The sequence below is a fragment of the Scyliorhinus torazame genome, chromosome 1 (genome assembly GCF_047496885.1).
Source record: "Scyliorhinus torazame isolate Kashiwa2021f chromosome 1, sScyTor2.1, whole genome shotgun sequence".
NCBI lineage: Eukaryota > Metazoa > Chordata > Chondrichthyes > Carcharhiniformes > Scyliorhinidae > Scyliorhinus > Scyliorhinus torazame.
This window is the reverse complement of record NC_092707.1, coordinates 123,501-135,717: the sequence shown is the minus strand read 5'-3', so window position 1 is coordinate 135,717 and position 12,217 is coordinate 123,501.

Here is a 12,217-nt window from a genome sequence, read left to right as displayed (position 1 = left end):
GTGGATGGCCAGCAAGATGGCTGCCGTAATGGCGGTCCGTGCCTGGGCACCACCCTGTCACTCGGCCTCACCCCTCCCTTCATCCGGCCCTGGCAAGGACCCAGGGACCCGCCCTCCACCCCAGAAAACACACCTGCCATCTGAGCCGGGAGCCCGCAGTCCCTCCACGCCTCAAAGAAAAAAGAAATGTACAGCACAGGAACAGACCCTTTGGCCCTCCAAGCCTGCGCCGACCATGCTGCCCGACTAAACTAAAATCTTATACACTTCCGGGGTCCGTATCCCTCTATTCCCGACGGATGAGGCCACCTCCTACTTCCTCTCGCAGCCACCTGAGCCAGCACGCCAGTCTGGAAATCAGTCCATCCGGGACGCTGAATCGGCTCGGCCCTGGAGAATCGGTCGTCAGGACCCGTAATGAGATACAAACTGTGCTTTCGGGCTGCGCGGCGAGCGCTGCAATCTCGCCATTTTGGGGGTTGGGGATTGCCAAATCGGCCTGAAACCCGCGTCAGCCTCAATTTCGGTGTCAAAGCCAATACTCTGGCCGATCGCGTTTCGCGATTTCGGCATCACCTGACGGAGAATCCAGCCCCGGGTTTTTTCAAATTCGGAAACAAACAAAGTGGGCTTGATTCTCCGATTCTGGGGCTATGTCCCCACACCGGCGTGGGAACGGTGGCGTTTTACGACAGAAAAAATGGCATAAAACGGTCACCGATCCTCCGTTTGGCTGGGGGCTAGCATGCCGGCGGTGTAGAGCACCTGGCTCTAGCTGCCGATGCAGCCCGGAGGATTGGCGGGTCTGTGGTCGCACATGTGCACGGATACAGCCTGCAGCGGCCACGCTGTCCAACATGGCTCCAGTCGCTTGCGGTCCCGGCCTGTGAAATAGGCTCCCCCTTTGGCCGGCTCACGCGCCCCAGCCCACACCCCCCTCCCCCCCCACAGTGTCCCCAGCCCCTTGCAAAGTCTCCCCTGCCCGTGGATCGGCCCTCCCACGACTGTGGCAGCGCTGGACTGAGTCCGCAGTCGCCGCGCCGAGTTCCCGACGGACCACACGCGACTGATGCCATCGGGAACTCGGCCGGTCGGGGGCGGAGTATCGGGGGGTGGGCCCCAGGCAATGTCCTGAGGCCGTCGATTCGACGTTTTGGAGGGTGCGGAGCATCGCGAAAGCGACACCTCCCCCCATTCGGTGGGGAACAGGAATTCTGCCCCTGCGAAAAACAGGCCGCTCTACACTAACCAAAGGGGGTGCCACTTGATGAACATCCAGCTGGTCTGTGACCACCAGCTGCACATCGTACACCTCTGCGCCAGATACCCGGGCAGTGTGCATGGCTCCTTCATCCTGGCACACTCGGCGGTCCCTTACATGTTCGAGGGGCAACCCCCCCCCGGCTGTGGGGTTGGCTCTTCGGTGACAGGGGTTACCCAATGCAACAGTGGCTCATGACGCCTATCTGGAGACCAGCTACAACGACGTCCAGAAAGCGAACAGGAGTGTGATCAAGCGGCACCTCGGCGTCCTGAACATGCCGTTCAGGTGCCTGGACTTCTCTGGAGGGGCCTCCAGTATGAGGCTGGGAGGGTCTCCCGCACCATGGTGGTCTGCTGTGTCCTCCACATCGTCACGCAGCAGAGGGGCGATGTACTGGAGGAGGAGGGTGAGGAGGAAGGGCAGGCCTCGTCCAATGAGGAGGATGCGGGGGAATGGGACGATGAGCAGGACATGGGGCCCCGGCAGGCAGGGGAGGCCGCACAATCTTACCGCCAGGGCCAATGCGTACAGGACACTCTGATCGCCTCCAGATTCATGGTATGGGGGGGGGGGGGGGGGGGGGGCCAGGGGCACGGACACTACATCCCACACCCACACTCCCTCACTTCCCACACTACCAAACCGCCCGCATGCACGCCCCCCTCCGTTATACATACCTGCGGCGCAACGAAAGGGGCCCTGCGCAGTGACAGCGGGTCTGGTCCATGGAATGATGACAACCCGCTCTGCGATGAGCTCCGTGCTCCAAATCATTTGACAATGTCTGACTCAGTAACATCTTCCACCTGGGTGATCCCTGCATGCAAGCTGGCCAGTCCATCACACTGTCCCGTCGAATCGCTGGGGTGGGGGTGCTGGGGACGGTCGGGGCTGGGTCACCCCACAGGGCCTGCACTGGTTCCACCCCCTCCAGCCAGCCCGGACCAGCCCACCACCACACACAACAAACAGAGCACAGAGGCAGGTTGTAACGATGTTAACATGTTGATGCACGATCAATTGCACAAAGACTAAAGTTGGGTACAACTGTGGCTTTATTACAGTCAGATGCGAGGCCTCCTGCTGCAGCTGGCGAAATGGCAGGGCACTGGAGGTCACGCATATTTATACAGTTCTCCGTGGGCGGAGCCAGCCGGCAGAAGCTAGCGGCGAACCTGTAGTGCAGGTCCTACCTTACATCTCCTATTACAGTGGTTCACCACATTCACCCCCTGTTAAAAACGAGTCCGGCGGGGGTGACGTGAAACTAGATACAATTAGTGCAATTATGTACAGTGGTAGGGAAAGAAAAGTCCATGTTGACGGTCCGGAGTCCGTCAAAGGTTCAGCCGGTCCGGTGCTTTGGTGCTTCGTTGGGAGCGGCGTAATTGTGGCGGCGAAGTCGGTGCTGGCGGTGGTGGAGGTGGCGCCGATGGCGGTGGTGGTGGTGCTGATGCTGGTCAGTCATCGGGGAACTCCGGGAGCGTGCCAAAGTCCTCTTCGTCCTCTTGTGCGGAAAAGGGGAGGGAGGGTGGAGTTAATCTGGTGGGGTCAATATTGGCGGCTTGGTGGGAGGTGGGGGGTGTGTGTTGGGGTGGAACCTGACGGTGCCAGGTCCCTGAGTGAGACAGTATCTTGGCGGCCGTCGGGGAACTCAACTTAGGCATATTGAGGGTTGACGTGGAGCAGGTGAACCCTGTCCACCAAGGGGTCCGCCTTGTGGAGTCGGACGTGCCTACGGAGAAGAACCGGTCCTGGAGCAGCGAGCCAAGTCGGGAACGACACCCCGGATGTGGACTTCCTGGGGAAGGTAAAAACACGTTCATGGGGTGTGTTATTAGTGGCGGTGCACAATAGTGACCGGATGGAGTGCAGAGCGTCAGGGAGGACCTCCTGCCAGCGAGAGGCTGGGAGATTCCTGGACCGTAGGGCCAGCTGGACGGCCCTCCAAACCATCCCGTTCCCCCGTTCTACTTGCCCGTTTCCCCGGGGGTTGTAGCTGGTCGTCCTGCTGGAGGCTGTACCGCTGCTGAGCAGGAACTGACGCAGCTCATGGCTCATGAATGAGGATCCCATGTCACTGTGGATGTAGGCGGGGAAACTGAACAGGGCGAAGATGGTGCTGAGGGCCTTGATGACGGTGGCAGACGTCATATCGGGGCATGGGATGGCGAAGGGGAATCTGGAGTACTCATCGACCACACTGAGAATGTACGTGTTACGGTCGGTGGAGGGGAGGGGCCCTTTGAAATCCACGCTGAGGCATTCAAAGGGGTGGGAAACCTTCACCAGGCACACACGGTCCGGCTGGTAGACGTGCGGCTTGCACTCCGCACAGACCTGGCAGTCCCTGGTGACTGTCCTTACTTCCTCGACGGAGTTGGGCAGATTGCGAGCTTTGACCAGATGGTACAATCGAGTGACCCCTGGGTGACAAAGGCTGTCGTGTAGGGCCCGGAGTTGGTCTACTTGTGCGCTGGCACATGTACCTCGGGAGAGGGCGTCTGGGGGCTCGTTCAGTTACCGGGGCGATACAAGATCTCGTAATTATAGGTGGAGAGCTCGATTCTCCACCGCAAGATTTTATCGTTTTTGATCTTGCCCCGCTGTGTGTTATTGAACATGAAGGCTACCGACCGTTAGTCCATAAGGAGAGTGAATCTCTGACCGGCCAGGTAATGCCTCCAATGCCACACAGCTTCAACGATAGCTTGGGCCTCCTTTTCGACGGATGAGTGTCGAATTTCCGAAGCAAAAAGGGTGCGGGAAAAGAATGTCACGGGTCTGCCTGCCTGGTTTAGAGTGGCGGCAAGGGCGACGTCTGAAGCGTCGCTTTCTACTTGGAAAGGAAGTGACTCGTCCACTGCGCGCTTCCCGGCCTTGGCGATGTCTGCTCTGATGCGGGCGAAAGCATGTTGTGCCTCGGCCGCGAGGGGAAATTGGGTGGACTGAATGAGTGGGCGGGGCCTTGTCCGCATAGTTTGGGACCCACTGAGCGTAGTAGGAAAAGAACCCCAGGCAGCGTTTGAGGGCCTTGGGGCAGTGGGGGAGGGGAAGTTCCATGAGGGGGTGCATGCGGTCGGGGTCGGGCCCGAGAAGTCCGTTTTGGACTATATAGCCGAGAATGGCTAACCGGGTCGTGCTGAACACACACTTCTCTTTGTTGTAGTTCAGGTTGAGAAGAGTGGCAGTGCGGAGGAACTTATCGAGATTGGCATCGTGGTCCTGCTGGTCATGGCCGCAGATGGTGACATTGTCTAAGTACGGAAAGGTGGTCCGCAAACCGTACTGGTCGACGATTCGGTCCATCTCTCTTTGGAAGACCGAGACCCCATTTATGACACCGAAAGGGACCCTAAGGAAGTGGTAGAGGCGACCGTCCGCCTCGAAGGCAGTGTATGGCCGGTCCGACTTCCGGATGGTGAGCTGGTGGTAGGCGGATTTCAGGTCAATTGTTGAGAAGACCCGGTACTGCGCAATCTGACTGACCATATCAGATATGCGTGGGAGGGGGTATGCGTCGAGCTGCATGTACCGATTGATGGTCTGGCTGTAGTCCACGACCATCCTGTGTTTCTCCCCAGTTTTAACCACTACCACTTGGGCTCTCCAGGGGCTGTTGCTGGCCTCGATAATACCCTCCTTAAGCAGCCGCTGGACTTCGGACCTGATGAAGGTCTTGTCCTGGGTGCTGTACCGTCTGCTCCTAGTGGCAACGGGCTTGCAATCCGCAGTTAGATTGGCAAAAAGGGAGGGGGGATCGACCTTGAGGGTCGCGAGGCCGCAAACGGTAAGGGGGGGTAAGGGCCCGCCGAATTTGAGGGTGAGGCTCTGGAGGTTGCACTGGAAGTCCAGGCCCAACAGGAGTGCAGCGCAGAGATTAGGAAGGACGTAGAAGTGGAAGTTACTAAATTCTATGCCCTGTACCGTGAGGGTGACTGTACAAAAGCCTCGGATCGGGACGGAGTGGGATCCGGAGGTTAGGGAGATCCTTTGATTGGCAGGGTGGACCGCGAGGGAGCAGCGCCTTACCGTATCTGGGTGAACGAAGATTTTGGTGCTCCCGGAGTCCAGCAGGCACGAGGTCACGTGGCCGTTGATTTTAACCGTCGTCGACGTGGTGGCCAGGTTGTGCGAGTGAGATTGGTCCAGGGTCATCGAAGCGAGCTGCGGGTAGCCATCGGATGCTTCGGGTGGCGAGCGTGTGCGGTTCCGATGTCGAGATGTCCGGAGATCCTGTGGGGGACAAGATGGCGGCGCCCATGGTGCGCATATTGCGGGGTCGGGACAAGATGGCGGCGCCCATTGGTCGCACATGTACCCGGGAGGAGAAGATGGCAGCTCCCATTGTGCGTCTGGCGTGGGGGAGGGGGCAATAGCGGGCGCGATCGCAGCGACTGCGCGGGCCTGGCTCACAGCCACGAAGTGGCCCTTTTTACTGCAGCTTTACAAACTGCAGTGCGGGCCGGGCAGTGTTGGCGGGGGTGCTTCTGCTGACGGCAGAAGTAGCAACGGGGACCCCCGAGGTGCGCGGATCGGCGTGCGGCGCAGGCGTATTGCGAAGGCAGGGCCCCAGCTGAGGAGGTCGTCGGCGGGGTCCAGGAGGGGTAGGAAGGAGTAGAAGGGTGGGCAGAGCGGCGGGAGAGGTACGATTGTACGTTACGGAATGCGACCATCATGGAGAGCGCCAAAGTTTTTGTCTCCGTCAGTTCGAGCATGGCCCCTTCCAGCAATCGTTCTCAGAGGCGGTCCGACGCAATCCCCGTCACAAAGGCATCGCGCATGAGGAGATTCGTGTGTTCGGCGGCCGTGACGATCTGACAGTCACAGTCCCGGACGAGTGGAATTAGGGCCCGCCAGAAGTCTTCGATGGACTCACCAGGTAGTTGCGAGCGGGTGGCAGGTACATGCCTGGCGAAGCGCATGTTCGCCTTCTGCGCGTAGTGTTCTTGAGGAGTTCCATTGCTTTTGTATAATTCGTGGCGTCTTGGATCAACGGGAACACGCTGGAGCTCAGTCTGGAGTACAGGACGTTTATCTTCTGAGCCTCCGTTGGCGCGCGGTCCGCCGCGTTGATGTAGACCTCAAAACATGCTAACCAGTGATTAAAGTCTTTCCTGGCGTCGGGCGAGTGCGGATCCAGCTGCAGGCGATCGGGCTTAATTCTGATATCCATTCTGTGGAAAATCTGACAAATAAATTGATGCACGATCAATTGCACAAAGACTAAAGTTAGGTACAACTGTGGCTTTATTACAGTCAGATGCGTGGCCTCCTGCTGCAGCTGGCGAAATGGCAGGGCACTGGAGGTCATGCATATTTATATAGTTCTCCGCGGGCGGAGCCAGCCGGCAGGAGCTACCGGCGAACCTGTAGTGCAGGTCCTACCTTACATCTCCTATTACAGTGGTTCACCACACATGTGTTTACTTTGAACAAATATATACAGTCTGTGCCCAAGCCCCTATAACTAAACTGTGCCCTGCATGCATGCCAACTTAACTGGTTATGGGGAGAAGGCAGGAGAATGGGGATGAGAAAATATCAGCCATGATTGAATGGTGGAGCAGACCGATGGGCCGAGTGGCCCAATTCTGCTCCTATGTCTTATGGTGTCTAACTTTATGGCCTTACAGGCCCGAACACAGATTCATCAGGGACGGGGGGGAGTCTGAGGTGCTGCGGTTTTCCGGCACCTTCCCTGCAGGAGTCACCTGACGCTGCCAGTCCTTGAAGCCTGCTCCGATATCAACAAGGGTCTGAACGTTAGCGGCTAAGGAGCACAGGGAGTGGCCCATCTCTGCCTGGCACTGCAACACTTCAGCCAGTGAGTGGGCTACCTCCCTGAGGGTCTGTGCCACATTAACTAGTGAGCGGGTGCTGTCATGTGAGAGTACCTTTACGAAATGGGTGTTTTTATAGAATAACTGTAGTGGGTGTACCTTTAAGAAATGGGTCTTTATTACTGCAGTGATGTCAGAGTGTGTGTGGAGCTGGGCTGTCTGTCAGCTTTTGGTTTCACTTTGAGAAAAGCTTGGGTGTGTCTGTGTTTTTTTGGTTGTGTTTCAGTGTTGGAGCTGAAGCCAGACAAAGCAGATGTACTGTTGTTCTCTCTGCCATGAAAAGACTATGTCTTGATCATTTGGTGAATTCAGAATTATAAATTTTCTCAATAGTGAATTTAAACCTGATCTTTGTGTTAAAAGGGTCTTTTGTCTTCTGAATGTTGTTTGGGAATTTATTAAGGATTACTTAGTGTTGTATTCTTTGGGGGTTGTATTTGAATTGATGGTTGCTAAGATGTTCACTGTATGTTTTAAAAAGGTGAACTTGAGTTCATAGAATAAACATTGTTTTGCTTGAAAAAATACGTTTCCATTTCTGCTGTACCACACCTGTCGAGTGGGCCGTGTGCTCTCCATACCACAATCTAGTAAAGGTTGTGGGTCAGGTGAACTACATGATTTGGGTTTCTCCAAACCCTGGCCCATAACAAATTGGGGGTTCGAGGGGGATAAAAATCTATCTATTGGATTGGCTTAGTGAACTTATAGACAGTGAGAGGTGAGCATATTGTGGTTGCTTTCCAGGTGTGGTATTTTAGTTTAAGGGGGGAGTGTGTTGTGGACAATGGCACTTTCAGAGGTTCTGAAGTTTTTAGGGGTGGAGACGGTCACATGCAGTACCTCACGGACAGGACTAAAAGCAGGCTGTTAGATTTGGCATAAACATTACAGTTAACATTACCTGACAAAATGTGAAAAAATTTGGTAATTATGGTGGTGGCTAAGCATTTAAAGTTGCCTGAGATACAGTTTGACTCATTGGAAATAGCAAAAATTCAGTTACAAATTAAACAAATGGAACATGAGAAAGAATTAAAGCAGCTTGAATACAAAAGAGAGAGAGAGGAAAAAGGGAGAGAGAGGAAAAAGAGAGAGAGAGAGAGAGGATGAAGAAAAGGAGAGAGAAGAAAGGAGAAAAGAAAGAATAGCCCTAGCAGAACAAAAAGAAAGGGAGATACAGATCAGGGAAAAAGATAAAGAGAGAGAGTTTGAACTTCAGAAAATGGCCATGAAACATGACAGTTAGTTAAAATTGGCAGACGTAAAGGGAAATGTACAGTTGGTGGATAGTGATGAGGATAGTGAGAAAGAGCGTCATAGTCGAAGGCTTAGTGGGGATCTATTTAAATATGTCCAGGCATTGCCAAGGTTTGATGAGAAGGAGGTAGAAGCCTTTTTCATTTCATTTGAGAAGGTGGCTAAACAAATGAAATGGCCACAGGACGTCTGGGTATTACTGATTCAAACAAAGCTGGTAGGTAGGGCTAGTGAAGTGTTTGCGTCACTACCGGAGGAGGTATCTGGGACGTATGAGGAGGTGAAAAAATCCACCTTGGATGAATATGAACTAGTGCCTGAAGCCTACAGACAAAGGTTTAGAAATTTAAGGAAATAATTTGGTCAAACATACATGGAGTTTGAAAGGCTCAAACAGAGTAATTTTGATAGGTAGAAAAAGGCTTTGAAAATAGACCAAACGTATGAAGCTCTCAGAGAAATTATACTTTTGGAGGAGTTTAAAAATTCAATTCCTGATGTACTGAGAACTCATGTGGAAGAGCAGAGGGTTAAAACTGTGAGGTTAGCAGCAGAAATGGCAGATGATTATGAATTAGTTCATAAATCAAAGCTTAGTTTCCGACATCAGTTTCAGCCTGTGAGGGATAGAAACTGGGGACATGAGAAATAGTCAAGTGGTAAAGGTAAAGGTGATCTGATGGGAGATAATAAGGAGAGTGTACCTCAGATTAAAAAAGAAATCCAGGAGGGTGGAAAAGAAATGAAAAATTTCAAATGGTTTCACTGTAATAAACTAGGCCATGTAAAGTCACAGTGTTGGTGGTTGAAGAAAAGCACTGGGAAGGCTGATGTGGTAAAACAGGATAAGACAGTGGGGTTTGTTAAAGTGGTAAATGAAGCCCAAATGAAGCGAAGGAGGTGCAAACGATTGTACAGCCTGATCAAGAGGTGTTTGAGAAGAAGGTGCCAGATCTCTTTAAAGAATTTACTTGTGTGGGTAAAGTTTACTTACGTGATTCAGGAGGAGCAGTTAAAGAAGTCACAATTTTAAGAGATACGGGAGCTAGTCAATCTTTAATGGTAAGAGATGAGGAATTATGTAGTTTGGGAAGAATATTACTAGAAAAGGTGGTAATATGTGGAATTCAGGGTGAGAGGAATAGTGTTCCATTATATAAAGTAAGGTTGGAAAGTCCGGTGAAGAGTAGTGAAGTGGTGGTAGGAGTAATAGAGAAACTCATGTCCAGGAATACAGTTTACCTTGGGTAATGATATAGCTGGATCGCAGGTGGGAGTGATGCCTACTGTGGTTGATAAGCCAGTGGAAAATCAGACAACTGAAGTGTTGAAGGACGAATTTCCTGTGATTTTTCCGGATTGTGTAGTAACAAGGTCGCAAAGTCACAGGTTAAGACAAGGGGAGAAATCAAAGAGTGAAGATGAAGTGGAAGTGCAATTATCAGAAACGATTTTTGATCAGATGGTTGAAAAAGAACAAGGACAGGTGGAGGATGAGGCGGATATTTTTAGTTCAGAATATAGAAATAAAACGGATGTATCGGAAAGCATACACGGAAGAGGAATCTGCGTGTATACCAGAGTGTTATTACCGTAAAAGTGATGTCTTGATGAGAAAATTGAGACCTGTACACATGCAGGCGGATGAAAAGTGGGCAGAAGTTCCTCAAGTAGTATTGCCGGTAGGGTATAGAAAGGAGGTGTTGCGAGTTGCACATGAGGTACCAGTGGGAGGTCATTTGGGAATAAGGAAAACTCAAGCTAAAATACAAAAACATTTTTATTGGTCTGGACTACATAAAGATGTAGTTACATTTTGTCAATCATGTCACACATGTCAAGTGAGGGAAACCTCAAGCAGTGATAAAACCAGCGCCCTTAATACCCATTCCAGCATTTGAGGAACCTTTTACAAGGGTCCTAATTGATTGCGTAAGACCACTTCCTAAAACAAAAAGTGGGAATCAATATCTTTTGATGATAATGGATATGTCTACTAGGTTTCCAGAGGTCATTCCAGTACGTAATATTACAGCTAAAAAGATTGTGGAGGAGTTAGTTAAATTCTTTACAAGATACGGACTACCCACAGAAATACAATCGGATCAAGGATCGAATTTTACCTCCAGGTTATTCAAAGAAGTTATGGATAGCTTTGGAATAAAACAATTTAAATCCACTGCGTACCATCCAGAATCGCAGGCAGCGTTAGAAAGGTGGCATCAGACATTAAAGACAATGTTGAGGGATTTTTGTCATGATTATCCAGAGGATTGGGATAAAGGAATTCCATTCGTACTGTTTGCAATTAGGGATGCACCTGATGAGTCAACCAAATTTAATCCTTTTGAACTATTTTTTGGTCATGAGGTAAGAGGACCAATTAAATTGATTAAGGAAAAATTGGTGAGTGAGAAATCGGAAATTACATTATTGGATTACGTGTCAAATTTTAAGGAACGATTAAATAGAGCAGGTGAATTGGCGAGGCAACATTTAAAAGTTGCACAAAATGTGATGAAACGGGTAGCGGACAAGAAATCCAAAGTCCGTAGTTTTGCCAGTGGAGATAAAGTTTTAGTGTTGTTACCAGTGGTAGGTGAACCTTCAAAAGCTAGGTTTTGTGGACCGTATCAGATTGAAAGGAAATTAAGTGAGGTGAATTATGTGGTAAAACACCAGATAGAAGGAAGACTCACCGAGTGTGATGTGAATATGCTTAAAAGGTACTTTGAAAGGGAAGGAGAAAAAAAGGAGGTATTAATGATTCTGATTCAAAGTGAAGAACCAAATCCAGATGACTGTGAATTTGACATACCTCAAATTAAATTGGAAATGAGGATATTCTTAAAAATTGGGATTAATTGTTGAGTTATCTTCCAGTGGAAAAACAAACTGACCTGAAAGAGTTATTGATATCACATGGGCAAGTTTGTAGAGATAAATTCGGAAGTACTATAATGGCTACACATGATGTAGATGTGGGAAATGATGTTCCAATCAAACAACATCCATATAGACTTAACCTTGAAAAATGGCACAGGTTAACAAAGAGATTGAGATTATGCTTAAAAATTGCATAATTGAAGTGGGTTGCAGCCAATGGAGCTCACCCATAGTGATGGTACCGAAACCAGATGGTACCCAACGGTTGTGTGTGGACTATAGAAAGGTTAATGCAGTTACATGAACAGACTCTTATGCTATCCCACGTTTGGAAGATTGCATTGAGAAAGTAGGACAATCCGCTTTTATTTCCAAACTGGATTTACTTAAAGGTTACTGGCAGGTACCTTTATCCGAAAGGGTGAAGGAGATTTCAGCTTTTGTGACTACAGATGATTTATACCAATTCAAATTTATGCCATTTGGCATGAAAAACGCCCCAACCACATTTCAACGGTTAACTAACAAAGTTGTTTCAGGATTACCTAATTGTGTGGTATACATCGACGATCTGGTAATTTTCAACCAGACATGGAAAGAACATTTAAAAGATCTGATGGAGTTATTCGATTGACTTCAGGAGGCGAGTTTTGTGATAACCCTAGCCAAAAGTGAATTTGGAAAAGCCCAAGTCACTTTCCTTGGCCATACAACCGGACAGGGTCGAATGGTCCCACGGGATGTGAAGACACCAGTTATTGAGGAGTTTCCAATGCCCTCAACACAACGGGAAATAATGCAATTTGAAATGAAATGAAATGAAAATCGCTTATTGTCACAAGTAGGCTTCAAATGAAGTTACTGTGAAAAGCCCCTAGTCGCCACATTCCGCCACCTGTTCGGGGAGGCTGGTACGGGAATTGAACCGTGCTGCTGGCCTGCCGTGGTCTGCTTTAAAAGCCAG